A 17,880-nucleotide genomic window follows, 5' to 3' on the forward strand; every position below is an offset into this window, starting at 1 on the left:
CCTGCGGCGGGGCGGCCAGCACTCCAAGCCAGCCGCCCTCCCCGTGCCTCCTGGTGGTTCCCGAGGGGAGGTCGGAAGAAGGGTGTGGGCAGTGGGAAGGGGACTGTAGGGTCCCCTGTGTCCCCTGAGCACACCTCCCGCACAGCCAGGGCTGCTTATATTTAGGAACAGAAGGCAGCTCTGAGGGCCAGCGGACACGCGCTGGAGCATGTGTGCAGCAGAGCTGGGGACCCCGCAACCCTTGGCCTCCAGCAGGGGCTTGGGTCAGCCTGGGTGGACTGTGGCCACACAGACAGGCCGAGAGACACAGAGAACAGATGCCCTGCACAGAGGCACAGGCCCCCACGACGCACACAGGCTGTTAGCGGTCAGGGTGGCGCGCCCCCCTGCCCCCCGCCAGGGCCTAATGGTGAGGAGACCGGCCTCGGCCAGGGTCACACGGCCAGTGAGTGGCCAACCTGGGATTCCAGTCTGAGTCTCAGGCCACTGACCGGGACATCCTGCCTCATGGTGCTTCCTGCTTAGCTCCGGGGGAGAGACCAGGTGCCGTTTCCTCACTCAAGGAAGGCACGGTGTGCAGGCGCCCCAGGTGCAGGCTGGGCCCTCAGGGGAGAGCTCCTTCATCTTGTGCTCTCTTGACCCCACGCAGAGGATGCAGGATGCATCCCAGGGAGTTGCCCCAGTAACCAAAGGCCTGCCTGGGGGGCGTCCTAGGATGTGAACTCCGGGTCAGCTCCAGGGCTGGGCACTTGTCTTTGCACCTGCCTGATGGTACACGAGCACCGGCCTAGCAGAGCCACGGCCCCAGGAATGAAGTCGTGTAAATAAAGAAGTGGGGGACTTCTCTGGTGGTCCAGTGGTTACGACTCCACGCTCCCATGCAGGGAGCCCGGGTTCAATCCCTGGTCAGGGAACTAGAGCCTGCATGTCGCAACTAGGAGCCCGCATGCGGCAATGAAGATGTGGTGCAGCCAAAGAAATGAGTATTTAAGTGGTGGAGACAGTCCAGCACTCCCAAAGCCTGCGGTCACTTGGCAGTGCTCGGGAGGCACCGTGAGGGCCGCTCATCTGCGTGCTGACGTTCTCACCTGGCAGAGGCTGGCATGGGGATGCAAAGCATCCTGCCGGGCATGTGGGTGTTTTCCCTCGTGTGAAGGTCCACCCTGGGAACCCCGTGTGCCTTCCCTCCCGTGGCTGTCCTGACCCCGCTGAATGCAACGCCTCGGGGGCAAGAAGTCACGGGAGCCTGGGCACCGAGGCAGACACTTGCCGTGCTGCGAGGACCCGGGGCTGGTGGGGGCGTGTGTGGCGGAAGGGGCTGTGTGTGAGCCGGGGGCTCTCCTCCAGGAAGACGCCTCAGTCCAGAGCGGCTTCCAGATTTTCCAGGAGGTTCCAGCAGTTGGATGGGGCGGACGGCGCCAGAACCCCACTCCCACGGCCCATGTCGCTCGCACAAGCACTCGCAGACGTCCACGAGCGTGTGTTTGTCTTTCCCAAGCAGCAAACACGGGAACCACATTTGCCTTGGGAGTCTCCCTGGGCTCGGGGAAGTGTTTTCACAAATGGTGTGTACCACACTCCCTGGAACCTCGGGGCCAGCCGTCCGGAGTCTGATCTCTCTCCATGCTGGGTGGGACTGAACTCACGCTTATTCATTCATTTATTTGTTTAGCAACATAATTGAGGTGTTATTTACATACCATAATATTCACCCATTTACGGTGTTCGGTTCAGTGGTGTGTAGTATTGTCACAGAGTTGTGCAGCCGTCACCACTGTGTAATTCCAGAACATTCCAACCACAGCCCCAAACCCGATAGCCATTAGTGGTCACTCCCCACTGCCCTGTCCCCCAAGGCCCAGGCAGACACTGTGGCTTTGACCGTTCTGGACATTTCCCACCCAGGAGACACTGTGTGGTCTCCCGTGACTGGCTTCTCTGCTGTGCACACGTTTATAACTGTTCTCAAGGCTCACCCAGGTTGCAGCAGGTGCGAGTACTTCGTTCCTTTCAGCAGCTGAGTAATCTCGGGTTGTGTGCTGGTGCTTACAAGTACGTCAGTCGATGGGCGTTTGGGTTGTTTCCACCTTCAGCTGCTATGAATAAAGCTTCTGTAAACACTGTACGAGCCTCTGTGTGGACGTCTGTTTTCATCCCCCTGGTATGTACCTTGGAGTAGAATTGCCTGCTCGTATGGTGAGTCTATGTTTAACATCGTGAGAAACCACCAGACGGTTTTCCAAAGTGGCTGCACATCTTTATATTCCCACACCAGCATGTGAGGCGAGCCAGTCCTCACTGGATGCTATCTGGGGACAGGGTGTCCATGTCCCAGCGGGGCTGTGCCTTCATTCGGGGCTGAAAGGCGTTGCCCTGCTCAGATGAGCACCTCAGCACCAGGTGTCCGCGTGCTCCGTCAGCAGTTGCCCAAGGGGCAGACTTCCGTGCTCAGATGAACGGGGCAGATAGAGGTTTTCTTTTATGACAGGCCTTGGGAGGGGACTGGCCACCCGCTCCTGGGAAAGCTGCGCTGGGGTGGCTGTGTGCGCAGCCCGCCTTTTAGGAGACGCAGCCCTTTAGCCCCGAGTCCCCACACCTTACAGCTCCTGGTCTTCAGGCCTGTGGTCACCATCCCTGCCCTGATACAGGCGGACCTCAGAGATCGTGTGGGTTCCCTTCCAGACCACCACAATAAAGCAGATGTCACCATAAAGAGAGTCGTGACTGGTTTTGGTTCCCCAGTGCATATAAAAGTTACATTTACACTGTAGTCTGTTAAGTGTGTGATAGGATTATGTCTAAAAAACAATGTGCATGCTTTAATTTTAAAATAATGCTGTTGGCGAAATGGTGCTGATAGATGTGCTAAACGCAGGATTCCCACGAAACTTCAGTTCCTGAAAAGTGCAATATCTGCGAAGAGCGATAAAGGAAAGCATAATAAACAGGGTATGCTTGTAGAACGCAGACTGTGCGTTCTGATTTCTGCAGAGAAAAATAAGGCCCATGCAGCAAACACCTTGAAGGAGTGCTCAGAGAAAAAGAACCGCATCTGAAGTTCACAGTGTGTTCTGGGCATCGTGCTAAGCCTTTTGCACGTACACATCTGATGTTTGAAGCAGTGCTCTGGATGGGGCTATGTAATCTTCCCATGTTGCAGACAGGAGAACGAGGGTGAGGCAGTTAAGGAATGCACCTACCGTCCTAGCAGAGCCAGGTGCAGATGCAGGTTGGGGACGCCCTGGCCTCCAGCATGCTAGTACACATCCTCCCAACATACTTGCTGAGCAGATAAAGCAGTCCTCCCTGGCTGTCGCGCTTGGCATCACATAAAGTCCAAGTGGGAGGGTCTCCAGGAAGCAGATACTGAGACGAGTGAGTGTAAGAAGGGTTTATGGTGGGGGGGCACCTGTGAGGGGGAAAGTAGAGGCAGTCGGAAAGAGGACGTTGGGCTGGAACCTGATGAAGCCTGCCTGCTGAGCAGGAGCTCTGGAGCCCAGGTGAGGAGTCCCACGTGGGCAGAAATGGCCAGGCCCTAGGAACACAGCCTTGCTCAGGGGCTGCCTTGGAGCCACCCTGAGAAGGGCACAACCTCCGTGAAATCCAAGGCAGACCCTGAGCCTCTCGTGGCAGCCGGGCAGTCCGCTGGCCGCTCCTGTGCTTGGCAGTGAGTCTCCTTTGAAGGGAGATCTGTGTGACCACGGCCCACCCCTTGTGCCCACAAGTTCCCTCCCTCACACGTGGGGGGCTCCTCCAGGAGTACCCCAGCAACTTCCTGGGGGAGACATAGAAGAGGGAGGGAGGTGGGTGAGCCCCTGCTGCAGCTGGTTCTGGGGCCTCAGCTGGGGCTCAGCCCCTCCTGCCTCCACTCTCCAGCCTCCACCCTCCTCCCTGTCACCTCTGCAGGTCTTGGGGGCCTTCCTGGGAGTGTGACCCACCCCCTCACTCCTGAGGATCTGAGCTCCTGGGGACTGTACCCTCTCTGGCAGGGGTGCTGCTCCATCTGTTCACGGTAAGAGTCACCACGGTGCCAGGAGCACCCTGAGAACCCAGCCCCGCCGGGCTTGGCAATACGTGCTTGGCCGAGCCTCGCAGCCCCATTCCTCCAGGATTGTCCCAGCTACACTGTGACTTAATTCTGACCGGCCTGGTGGCCCAGAGAGGGTGTGGGGACAGCCACCTGTTGCCTTGTAGGGGGTCTAATTCCACATCGTCTCTCCCGGGGGTGGCTGGCTCTTGCCGGGGCGGGGGGCCACGCCTGCAGGCTCGGGTGACAAAAGCCTATGAGGAATCAAATTCTGCAGGCACACACTCAGGTCCCATCCCCTCGCTGGGGGTCCCGGCGGGGGAGGGGATCCCAACCAGGGTCTCTACGCTGGCATAACAGTCCTGCCTTGGCTGAGCACTCAACCATCTGTGACGTTCAGCTACTCTGGCCATGGTGTCTGAACTTGAATTTTTTCTGCCTTACCGCCTGAGGTTTCTTTGAAGTTGCTAATGAGACTGTTGGCTCTCACACCTGGTTCTCCGTTGTTTAACTGCCCCCAGCTTGTCATTACCGTCTCTAAGTCAGGGCAACTTAGTTAACGACCCCCCCCCCCCCCCCCCCCGCCCCGGGTCCATTTTCTCCTCCCTCCTCTACTTGTCAAACAACCGAATGGTTTGGACCATGACACTGGGCGGACCCTGCCACCGGCCAGTGCAGCCAGCGCAGCCCCTGCCGCCAGCCCCTCCGCCAGCTCCTTGCCCCAAGTCATCCCCAGGGACCGTGTTAGTGGTCAGGCACTGGGCCAGGGATGGGCTTCTCCTCACCGCCCTGGTGGTGAGTGGTCCGGCCCGCAAATCCATCCTGCTGCCTGCTCCCCTGGACTGCTCCACCCGGAGTCCCAACGTGTTCTCCAGGGAGTAGATGCTGAGGCGGAGTTGGGAATGCACAGGTTTCTTGGGAAGAAACACCCTCAAGGGGGAAAAGGGAGGCAGCAGCATTGGGCAGGAGGGACCACGGACCGTGACGTGCCAGCCCAGTGGGCCGCTCAGGAGCAGCTGCCAATGGAGGGTCCCAGGCTGAGCAGAAACAGCTGTCCCATCCCACCTACCGCCTTGCTGTCAGTGGCTGGGACCACCCAAGAAGGGTGTGACCAGGGCTTGAAGCTAATGGCTGGAGGCTCCCAGTTCACCCTGCTCCTTGCAGCTGGGCAGTGGTCCTTTCCCAGGGGGGCTGTGAGCAGCACATCTCCGCACCTGCACAGAGAGGGTGTCGGCATGTGTGGAATCCATCCCTTTCTGCGGAAAGCCCTCAGCATTATCACCATGGGCCGTTTGGCCAAAAGTAACACACTCTCTCCGGGAGACGGACGTGGTCCTGGCCCTTTTCTGTGAAGCTGGGCCCCACCCAGATACTGAGCATCTTTTCATGTTCTCATCAGTCGTCCGTACAGCTCCGCTGGAGAAACGTCTTCTCATATCCTTCGCCCGTCTTTAAAAAGTTTTAAATTTTGAGGATGTCAAACTTATCTTTTTTGCTGTTTGTGTTTTTGGTGTCACGGCAAAAGAGCCATCCATCACCTAATCCAAGGTCTATCTGTATATTTTCTTCTAAAAGTTTTACAGTTTTTGTTCTCACATTTAGGTCTGTGATCAATTTTGAGTTCATTTTTGTGTCTAGTGTGAGAGAGGGATCTAGCTTCATTCCTTTGCATGCGGGTATCAGTTTTCCCAGCATGATTTGTTGAAAAACCTGTTCTTTCCTCATTGAATCATCATGGCTCCCTTCTGAAAAATCATTTGGCCACACACGTGAGGGTGTATTTCTGGGTCGTCTATTCTACTCCACTGATCTATGTAACTCTCCATGTGGCAATTCTGCTCTGTTTGATTACTGTAGTTTTGTAGTAAGTTTGAAACTGGGAAGTGTGAGTCCTCCAACTTTGTTCTTTTTCAAAATTGTTTTGGCTATTCTGAATCTCTTGAATTTCCATATGAATTTAAGGATTTGTTTGTCAATTTCTGCAAAGAAGCCACCTAGGAGTTTGATAAGGATTGTATTGAATCCGATATACCAATGGTATCAGGGAAATGCAAATAAAAATCAATTTGGGGAGTATCACCACCTTAATGATTTTCAGTCTTCTAATCACTGAACATGGGATATTTTTGCATTTATTTTAGGTCTTCTTTAATGTTTTTCAACAATGTATTGTAGTTTTCAGAATATATGTTTTGCACTTCTTTTGTTAATTTACTCATAAATATTCATAGGATTGCTTACTTAGTTTCATTTTTGTTTTGTTCGTTGCTTCCATGTAAAAATAGAGTGGATGTTTGTATATTGCTCTTGTCCTGCAACCTTGCTGAACTTGTTTATTATTAGTTCTAATAGTTTTCTAGTGGTGTCTTTAGAAGTTTCTATATACAAGGTCACATCATCTGTGGGACTTCCTAGGTGGTGCAGTGGTTAAGAATTTGCCTGCCAATGCAAGGGACACGGGTTCTATCCCTGCCCCACGACGATCCTACATGCCACGGAGCAACTAAGCCCATGTGCCACAACTACTGAGCCTGTGCTCTAGAGCCTGCGAGCCACAACTATTGAGCTCATGTGCCACAACTACTGAAACTTGCGTGCCTAGAGCGTGTGCTCCACATCAAGGGAAGCCGCTGCAATGAGGAGCCCACGCACCACAATGAAGAGTAGCCCCTGCTCACCACAACTACAGAAAGCCCGTGTGCAGCAGCAACGAAGACCCAAAGCAGCCAATGAATGAATGAATGAATGAATGAATTTTTTAAAAAGATGTATTTCTTTATAAATTAAAAAAAAAATCACATAACCTGCAAATAGAGATAGTTTTCCTTCTTCCTTTCCAATCTGGATGTCTTTTCTTTCATTTTCTTGCCTGTCAGCCCAGTCCACTGTTAGCTGTGTTCCCAAAGAAATGTATGTGTTTGTGTCACCAAAAGTCACGTATGGAATAGTCAGAGCTGCACTCTTCATAACAGCCCCAAACTGGAGCCCCCAGCGCCCACCATATGAAGCGTGGATACATGGCCGGGTGTGTTTAGCCAGGGATCCTGCAGAAGTGAGCGTGGACGCTCTGCAGGAAGGCCATGACGCAGGTGGGCCTCGCCTACCGCTGAGGGAGAGAATCCCCCACACAAAAGAACCCGGTTCCTCTGTAAGTTAAACATAGAGTCACCACATGACCCAGCAATTCTGCTCTAAGGAATATGCCCAAGAGAAACGAAAACATATGTCCACACAAAACCTTTTACACGATCTTCATAGCAGCACTATTCCAAAAGTGGAAACAACCCAACTGTCCGTCAATGGGTAGATGGATAAACAAAATGTGATCCATCCACACGATGGAATATTATTCAGTCACAAGAGGGGATGAAGCACTGACGCGGGCTACCATTTGGGTGAACCTCAAAAACCAGATGCTGAGTAGGGACTTCCCTGGCAGTCCACTGGTCAAGACTCCCTGCTTCCACTGCAGGGGGTGTGGGCTCAATCCCTGGCCGGGGAACTAGGATCCTGCATGCCACCTGGCGCAGCTGAAAAATTAATAAATAAAATTAAATTTTAAAAAAAGATGCTGAGTGAAGGAAGACAGACACAAAGGGAAGACATATTGTATGACCCCATTTATGTGAATTTGTGGTAAATCCACAGGGACAGAATGTGCACTGGTGGTTGCCAGGGGCTGAGGGAATAGGCGGGTAGGGACTGACTGTTCAGGTTTCCTTTCGGGTGACAAAAATGTTCTGGAACTAGGTAAGCCTGATGGTTGCACAACCTTGTGAATATGCTGAATGCCACTAAATCATACACTGCAACAAGGTTGAAATAGTGACTTTTATGTTATGTGAATTTTACCACAATAAAAAAAATTAAACCCCCCACACAAAATAGAACATTGGGGGAAAAAAGAGAGACGTCTGTGCAATTCCACCTACCTCTAGTCCTGAACCTGGCTAGAGGAATGCATCCTATGAGCAGTCAGATGGTGGTCACTGGTCACTTTGGGCGGGGGTGGCCGGGGCGGGAGGGCTCTGGGGTGCTGGCACATCTGGTGCTGGTGACATGGGTGTGTTTAGCGTGCGAAAATTCACTGAGTTGTGCACTTTTCAGTGTGTGTATTTTCCATCGAGAACAAGTTAAAAGATGAAAACTCAAGCCATGCTTCGCTCTTTCACACACAGTCAGGAAAGGTAATTGCAGAAAAAGCACAGACGAGAAGGAAACCCCGAGGCCTCTGGTGCACCCCGCCTCCCCCCTGCGTTGCCTTTCCAGTCTTTTCCTGGAGAGCCCTGGGCCCAGCAGCCAGGACTGAGGCCTGAAGCTGGTGAAAACCAGTGCTCTACAGTTTCTGGCAATGGGTCAAGTCGACTTGGTCCTGGTGAGCTCTGAGTCCAGAGCCCGAGCGTGCCTTCCCTCCCGGCCCCCAGGCCAGGCCTTTTCTGTTTCAAGTTCATGCTTTGCTTCTTTCTTAGGCCACTCACTTTCATCCCAGAGAGCCAGCGGGTGGGGTGTCAGACTCCAAATGAGAAGATCTGAGCTTTTCCACTCTAGAGCTGGGCTATCTTTCTGCTTTAGAAACTTAAAGAAACATAGCATGTGTGTTCTTGGGGGCAGGATGTTCGTGTTGCAAACAGGTTCCGAACGACACAGCCCATTTTGATAAAATGTGACCGTCAAGATGCACAGTGGCATGAGTTTGGGAAAGGTTTTAGTGTGTGAGCCCTCCCGAAAGACGAGATTCAAGGCTTGGTCGCGACTGCCGGCCTCGTTCTGCACATGCCACTCACCCCAGCTTCCCCGGAAAAGAGCAAGTGACTCGTTTCAATCATTTCCCCGTTTCAGGGAACCTGTGGGAGAAGCCTGGCAGCACGGACAACTCCTGTATGACAGCAGTGGGTCTCAACTTTAGTGGGCGAGGCAGTTATTTAAATGATCTTTTCAGGGACTTCCCCGGTGGCGCAGTGGTTAAGAATCCGCCTGCTGTTGCGGGGGACACAAGTTCGATCCCTGGTCGGGGAAGATCCCACAGGCTGCGGAGCAACTAAGCCCACGGGCCACAACTACTGAGCCTGCGCTCTAGAGCCCGTGTGTTGCAACTCCTGAGCCTGTGAACCTAGAGCCCATGCTCCACAACGAGGGAAGCCACCACACGGAGAAGCCTGTGCATCGCAACGAAGAGTAGCCCCCACTTGCCACAACTAGAGAAAGCCTGTGCGCAGCAGTGAAGACCCAGGGCAGCCAAAAATGAAAAAATATAAAAATAAATTAAAAAATAAAATAAAAATTTTACAAATGATCTTTTCAGAGTGCAGGTGACTGGGTCCCACGCACACCTGGGGACAGACCTCCCAGAGAGAGGTGCTGGGTACACCTGAATGCACACTCGTGCAGGTGTGTGGGTGCACCACGTGAGTCTGTGTGGGCGAGTGTTTGTGTTTCACCTTTAAAATCCTAAACGTCTCATGCATATGAGAGAGTGTGTATATCTGAATGCATCTTTTAACTAACAGGAAGAAGGTGAGTGCCCGTGTCCCCATCATCCAAGCTAAGAAGTAGAGTATAACCAGCACCTCCAAGCAGGGGACCTTCTTCAGTGGAGAGTTTCACCCAGTCCACCCCCCCAACCTTACTGGGCTCCTGCCCCTGAGTCTGGGGTGTCTTCAGCTTCAGTTCTTCAGGGTTGGGGGGAGTGTTGCTTGGCCATGTGAGGCAGGGGTGGCCACTCAGGGTCCCACTGCTCTGGACACTTTCAAGCAGAGCTCGGTTTCTAGCACCAGGCATCTCCTTGGTCTGTACGTACACCAAGGATGCTGGCAGTGGCCACAGATCAGGGGCTCCCTCTGCTTAGGAAGACGGTGATGAAACACTCACCAACACTGAAATGGATGATTGACCCCTGACTTCTCGGACCTTCTGTTTAGTTGAGGTGGTAAAACCTACAAGTATAGATAACTTGAGAATGTTGATGAGACCACTTCTGGGTATTTTTTTTAATTAATTAATTAATTCATTAATTGGCTGTGTTGGGTCTTCAGTGCTGCGCGCGGGCTTTCTCTAGCTGCGGAGAGCGGGGCTACTCTTCATTGCAGTGAGCTGGCACCTCATTGTGGTGGCTTCTCTTGTTGTGGAGCACAGGCTCTTAGGCACGCGTGGGCTTCAACAGTTGCAGCATGTGGGCTCAATAGTTGTGGTTCACGGGCCCTAGAGCACAGGCTCAATAGTTGTGGTGCACGGGCTTAGTTGCTCCGAGGCATGTGGGACCTTCCCAGAGCAGGGCTTGAACCCGTGTGCCCTGCATTGGCAGGTGGGTTCTCAACCACTGCGCCACCAGGGAAGCCCCCACTTCTGGGTATTTATCCAAAGGAGCGGAAGGCAGGGGCTTGAGGAGGCATCTGCACACCCACGGTTGTCGCACCATCACTCACTGTAGCCGGGAGGTGGACACAGCCCAGGTGTCCATCGACAGCCGAACAGATAAAGAGAAGGTGATGCAGCCACTCTCTGGACTGTTATTCAGCCTCCAGGAGGAAGGCAACCCTGCCATACGCTGCAGCGTGGAGGGACCCGGAGGATGTTATGACCAACGACATAAGCCGGACGGAAGAAGACAAGCACTGTGTGATTCCACTCATAGGAAGTCTCTGAAGTCATCAAAACCACAGAAACAGAAAGAAGAATGTTGGTTCCCAGAAACTGGGGGAGCGGGAGTGGGAGTGGTTTAATGGGACACAGTTTCAGCTCGAAAAAAACGAAAACATTCTGGAGATGTGTGGGCGGTACAGATGCTAACGGGGCTGAACTGCACACCTAGAAGTGGTTAAGATGGTACATCTTATGTTACGTGTTGTTTACCACAACCAGAAAAAGAAAAGGATCTGATGTGAGTGGATTGCCTTACTGGGGAGACCCCTGGCCCAGAATTCAGGAAGCCTGGGGTTTGGTCCACATCTCCCGTTTCCTGGTGGCCTTAGGCTAGTCAGTTGCTTTTGCTGGGCTCTGGTTTCCTTCTCTCAGAGAATGAGGGGTATGTTTAAGGCTTCCCAGCTCAGAAAGCTGAGTAGGCACAAAGCCGGACACATTTCCTCATTGACATTCACTCAAGTGTGACATTTACAAAAAAGCTACACACATCAACACATTCTCTCAAACCAAACACACCATTTAATGCCACTGAATGAATGGATCTCCATTTGTTTCTCCATTTCACTGGGAATGGAAATCTGGGTTGATTCCAGCTTGGGGCGAGTCCAAACAGTGCTGCTCGGACCATTCTGGCACTTCCTCGGGGTGCACAGGGCTTGCATCTATTGGGTGCATGCGGAGGAGAATTACTGGGCGCCAGGCTGAGCGGCTGCACGGCTTAGGCAAACAATTGCCAAACAATTGCCAACGTGGCTGAACCAATTCCTACTCTCACCAGCAGATGCTCTTTCCCCTCACCAGCTAGGAAGTGTTGGTCCTCTCTAGTTTGGTGTCTCTGGCAGGTTTGGTTTGCATCTCCTTGGTGACTGATGAGGCTGGGCACCTTTTACATCCCAGTCATCCTCTCTATCCATCAAAAGTGATGTGCCCATTTTGCTATAATGCACATAACTTCTCCCACTCTGTGGGCTGCCTCTCCATTCTTTTAATGGTGTCTGTTTATGAGACGCTCTTAATGTGGTCCAATTATCAACTTTTTTTCTTTATAGTGTTTAGTACTTTTTGCGCTTATTTTTAAAATCTTCAAAAAAAAGGGAATTCCCTGGCAGTCCAGTGTTTAGGACTTGGTGCTTTCACTGCCATGGCCTGGGTTCAATACCTGGCCGGGGAACTAAGCCGCACAGCATGGTCAACCAACAAACAAACAAACAAACTTTACCTGCTCCAAGATTATAAACATGTTTCCTTCTACAAGTTGTATTATTTTACCCTTCACATCTAGCTCTTCAATTCAGCTGGAATTGATGTTTCTGAATGGTGTGAGGTTTGGGTCAAGATTTATTTTTCCGCCTTACGGGTAGCCATTGACCCAGAGCCAATGACTGAAAAGACCAGCCTTGGGACTTCCCTACTGGCACAATGGTTAAGAATCCACCTGCCAATGTAGGGGACACAGGTCCTGTCCCTGGTCCAGGAAGATCCCACATGCTGCGGAGCAACTAAGCCTGCAAGCCACAGCTACTGAGCCCACATGATGCAACTATTCAAGCCCACGCGCCTAGAGCCTGTGCTCTGCAACAAGAGAAGCCAGAACACCACAACAAAGAGTAGCCCCTGCTTGTCGTGACTAAAGCCCGTGTGCAGCAGCAAAGATCCAAGGCAGCCAATAAATAAATAAATAAATAGATTAATTTAAAAAAAAGAAAAGACCATCTTTCCCCACTGCAAGGCATTGTCCCTTGTGTCATGAACAGGTTGACTGTAAATAGATAAGTTTTTTTCAGGACTCTATTCATCTGGCCTCTTTATTTGTCCTTGCACCAGTACTTCACTGTCTTAATTACTATCATGGTCATGATATCTGGGAGTGAAGGTCCTCCAGAGTTGTTGTTCTACTAGGTTACCTAGGCTGTATTGACCGTTTGCATTTCCATAAGAATTTTGGTATTAGCATTTCTAAAATAAGCATTATAAACCAAATTCCCTCTATGCACTGCTTTCTTTACTTGCAGCCCACACGTTTTGATATGCTGTATTTTCAGTAACATTCAGTTCAAAGTATTCTCAAATTTCCCTTGTGATTTTTTTGACTCATGGGTTACTTAGTCATTTCCAAATATTTGGGGTTTTCATTGTTTGGTTATTGATTTGAATTCCCATATAAATAGAGAACATATTCTACATGATTTCAATCTTTTTAAATTTGTTGCAATTTGTTTATCTTGCTGAGTGTACTATGTGGGTGTAGTGTTTGATAAATACCAGATCAAGACAGCTCACAATGTCATTCAGATCACTTGTGTCCATCCTGAGATTTTTGTCCATTTCTTTGATGGGTGTTAAAATCTGCAACAATGATTGTTGATTTATCTATTTTTCTGTTTCTGTCAATTTTTGCTTTGCATAGTTTGAAGCTACGAGGCACACGCCAAGTTATGGTTTTTGTCTTCTTTTCTTTTTTAAAAAAATTAATTTATTAACTTCGTTTTTAATTTAATTTAATTTTTGGCTGCATTGGGTCTTTGTTGTTTCAGTAGTTGTGGCACACGGGCTCAGTAGTTGTGGCTCATGGGCTCTAGAGCACAGGCTCAGTAGCTGCGGCACAGGGACTCAGTTGCTCCACGGCATGTGGGATCTTCCTGGGGCAGGAAGCGAAACTGTGTCCCCTTCATTGGCAGGCGGATTCTTAATTAATTAAGTAAGTAATTTTTATTGGTCAGGGAAAACATCAATTGCTTGGTGCATAATATATGGCAGGTGGATTCTTAACCATTGCACCACCAGGGAAGTCCCTGGTTTTTGTCTTCTTGATGAGTTAACCATGTTTCATTTTTATCTCTGACAAGCACTGTGCTGAGGTCCATTTTATCTGGTGCTAATACAGCCTCTCCAGCCTTGTTAAGCTTACTGCTTGCACGATAGATGTGTTTGAAGTGCCTCTGGAAAATAGCACGTGGCAGAGTCTTGCTTTTCTATCCTTTTAATTGAAATGCTTAATGTTTAACATTTAATATGATCATGAAATGGGTGAGATTTAGATCTATCATCTATTTGTTTTATGTTTGTTCCTTCTAAAATGTCCTCTGTTTTCTTCTGGGTATCTCAATATTTTTCAACATTCTATTTTGGTTTATGGATTGGATTTTTAGCTATGCCTCTTTGTGTTGATTTTCTTAGTGGTTGCTTTAGGGATTACAATACATATCCTTAACTTTTCACACTCTTCTTTGAGTTAACATTGTACCCAGTCAAATAAAATGTAGAACCCTTTCAATGTCACAGGTCCATTTTTTGCTATAGCTTTTTATAGTATATTTAAACGCAGTAAAAACCCCACAATTCAATGTTATAATTTTGCTTTAAATAGTTATGTATTTTAGAGAAATGAAGAGGAAGAATATTATTTTATATTTATTCAGATATTTACCATTTCTGATGCTCTTCATTCTTTCCTGATGACCAAGTTTCTATCTGGTATCATTTTCCTTCAGTCTGAAGAATTTCCTTTAGCATTTCTTCTAGTTCAGGTCTGTTGGTGATGAATTCTCTTAATTTTCTTATATAGTAAAATATCTTTATCCTCATTCTGGACAGATAGTTTGAAAGTTTGACATTCTACAAAAGGGTTCACGGGCTTTCTTTCAGTACTTAAAGGTGTTGGTCTACTTTCTTCTGGCCTCCATAGTTTCGGATGACAAGTCAGCAGTGTCATTTCATTGTTCCCTGCATGAGATGTGTTGTTTTCCTGTGGCTACTTCTAAGATTTTTCTCTTTAAACCCAGCTTCCAGAAGTTTGATGATGCTGTGCCTGTGCATGGTTTTCTTCGAGTTTGTCTTCGTTGGGGATTGTGGAATTTTTCAAGTATGTAAATTTATGCCTTTCACCAAGTATAGAAAATTCTGGAAATTATTTCTTCAAATACTCTTTCCTGCCCTATTCTTTGCTCCCTTTTTGTGATTTTAATTGCACAGATGTTGACATTTTGATACTACTCTAGAGATCCCTTATGCTCTACTGATTTTTTTCCTCTGTCATTCCACTCTTCTGTTTGGCCCATTCAGTTAACTTTATGTTTAGGAAATTTTAACTTTCAGTCCTAGAATTTCCTTTTAAAAATATATTTTCCAATTCTCTCTTGTGATTTTTATATTTATTTATATTTTTGGCTGTGCCTAGTGGCATGCAGCATCCTAGTTCCCTGACTAGGGATTGAATCCATGCCCCCTGCAGTGGAAGCTCTGAGTCTTTAAACACTGTACCGCTAGGGAAGTCCCAACTCTGTTGTGATTTTTAAAAATCTTTCACTTGTTAAAAGTATATTTTTTTGATGTGAGTGATTATAACAGTTACTCTAAAATTTTCTTTTGCTAATTCCATCATCTGTACCTTATCAGGGATCAACTGCCATTACTTTTTTTTTTTTGAGAATGGCTAATATCTCATTTTCTTTATTTAGTAACTTTGGATTGTGTCCTGGATATTGTATTATATTGTGTTGACCTTGGATTCTCATATATTGACTCAAAAAACATTGATTTTATTGTTTCTGTGCTTGTGCTAGCAAATGGCAGATGCCTTGGTTGGGCTCAGATAGCAAATGCTGCCCCTTGGACAGCAGCTCAGATCTCATCTCAGTTCTTTTACTCTTAGCCAAGATGCTTGGAGTCTGCCCTATGCCTGTGTCCCAATGTCACCTGGAGAGTTAGGCCCAGATTAAACAGAATTTGGGTCCCCCCTTCTCTTGCTCCTTCCTTTCTGGGATGTACCCAAATACCTTCCAGAGGGTGTCATTGCCCCAACTCTATCTCCTGGCTCTCAGGCCAGCAGGACTGGTGTTTATCTGCTCTGCCTGGCATGGCTACCCTCAGGCTAGAAGCTGTGAAAACAGGCAGCTCACCTGGCTGTTCTCTTCTTCCTAGTGCTGACTCCCCTGCAGTATCTGCCTGTGCTCACTCTGGCAACTCCAGGTAAGTGTTAGTTTGTATTTTGTCCAGAGTTCCTAGTGCTGTCTGTGGGAAGTTAGTTCAACAGGAGTTTACATACTGGAAATAGAAGCCTAGCTTGTCCATTTCTGTGAAAAGATCCCACCTGGGATCTCAAAATCCATTTGCATCAAATCTGTAGATTATGTTGGGGAGAAAAGACATTTTTGCAGTATTAAGTCTTCCAATTCTTGAACCTGTTATATCCTTCCATGTAATTATTTTTTTCTGTAATTTCTCTCAATCATGCTTTACACTTTTTTGTCTATAGGTCTTGAGCTATTTTGTTAGTTTTATATCAAGGTATTTGGTGATGCTGCTGCATGCCAACAATGCCTGGGGCCACCAGAGGCTGGAAGAGGCAGGAAGGATCCTCCCAGAGCCTCCAGAGGGAATGTGACCCTGCTGACACCTTGAGTTTGGACTTCTGGTTTCCAGAAGCATGAGAATGAGTTTCTGTTGTTTTAAGCCCCCAAGCTTGTGATAATGTTACAACGGCCCTAAGAAATGAGTGCGCCTGTATTTACAATCACTTATGTGCTCATGAGCTTGCCCCTGGGACGACGATCCATTCTTGACCGTGGCACAGCCCGCTGAGTCTGTGGTGCTGAGTGCTGCCAGCTGGGGCAGGGGCGTCAGGTGAACAAGACCACTCTGGGAATAAGGTTGAGCCACCAGCTGCCACCTAGCTGCATGTCTTTTTTAAAAAAATATTGTTTTATTGTGCTGTATTTCAAACAGACAACAAAAGCATAGGTAATATAACAAACACTGCCTATCTTTCACACAGCCAGAGCAACGCTGAAATTATTGACTCGTGGTTATGTTTATTCTTATATTTAAGAGAGCGTGTCTGATGCTTTATCTATTTTATTGAAAAGACAATATACCACTTAATAAACCTGAAAGTCCCACACAGCTGCCAGCCTGGGAGGCTGCTTATTTGCTCATGGCCATGCACGTTTGCACCGATGTAGGTGGCCAGCATGTACTGTTTTGGATTCTGCCCTTCTCACTTAACAGCAAACGTTTTTCCATGTTTAAACCTGGTGTTTATATTTACACTCGTTTTCAGGCCCTTTGTTCTTTTCATGGTAGCTGGGATTTTTGTTTCAAGCTACAGAAGTCATCCGGAAGCTGCTAGTAGAAACAAATTAAGACATTCAAGAGATAGTCAAAGAAAACGCCCCAAGTCCCCAGGGTGGCCAAGGTTAACAATTTGGCAGCATCTCCCCGCCCTCCATCGGGAGGAGGGGAGGAGCCACGTGGCTGCCACCCCCCACGCCCTCTCACTCTCCAGGTGGGCAGTGCTCCGGAGGGCGCCAGATGCCGGAGAGCTGCCTGAGCTGTCGGTAGCTCTCACCTTCCCTGGGGGCACACAGACCCCTCTGGAAGGGGAGTCCGGGCGCAGCGGGATGGGGAGGCGGAGCGCGCGCGGACGCTTCACCTCCCACACTTCCTGCTGGACCGGAGGGCGCCCCGGAGGACTCTGGGGGTGATGTCAGCACCGATGCGGCGTGCGGGACCGGGGGGGGGGGGGGGGGGGGAGGCACAGGGTGGGAGGAATCCTGGCGGGCCTTTGGAGAACGCAGGAAGCCCCCGAGACCGCACCACCTGCTCCCTTCACTGAAGACCCCAGTGACTACAGGGGCGAACGTGAGGGGAGCCCGTCCCCTGGGCCTCAGAAGCCGGGGGTCACTGCCTGGCGGCAGCCAGTGCTCTGCCCCGTAGCACGGTTGCTGCTCTTCTACCCCGACTCCCATCCGAGCGTTTTGAGCACAGACTACGCTGTACACCTGTTTCCCACTACGGAGGTCGCACCCGGGGCTGAAGTCAGCCTGGTGATGCTTTTGTTGGCCCACCTAAACGTCTTCTGATGAGTTGTCAGCATTAAAGACGATGAGATTTTCACACGTAATTCCACATTTTTGCTCGTGCTCGAAAACCAGACCGTCCGCCCCCGCTGGGCTCAAGGGGCGGTGGGGATGGGCCTAGCTACCCCGGGTTCAAGGCCCCCCACCCCAGGTTTGTTCCCCCCCTTTCCCTTCCTGCCTTTTGGGCACTCGAGTTCAGGCGCAAAATCCCAGCTCTCTCTTTGCAGGGTTCCCCCCGACACTGCGGCCCGCGGAGGCCCCTTTCCAGGCGCCAAGCCCCGCGCTCAAGGGTCCACACTCGCCGGGCGAGCTGGGCTCGGGGCGCCGGCGGGCTCTTTTGCTGGGCGGGTGGAAAAG

This window comes from Hippopotamus amphibius, chromosome 12, assembly GCF_030028045.1.
Source record: "Hippopotamus amphibius kiboko isolate mHipAmp2 chromosome 12, mHipAmp2.hap2, whole genome shotgun sequence".
Lineage (NCBI taxonomy): Eukaryota > Metazoa > Chordata > Mammalia > Artiodactyla > Hippopotamidae > Hippopotamus > Hippopotamus amphibius.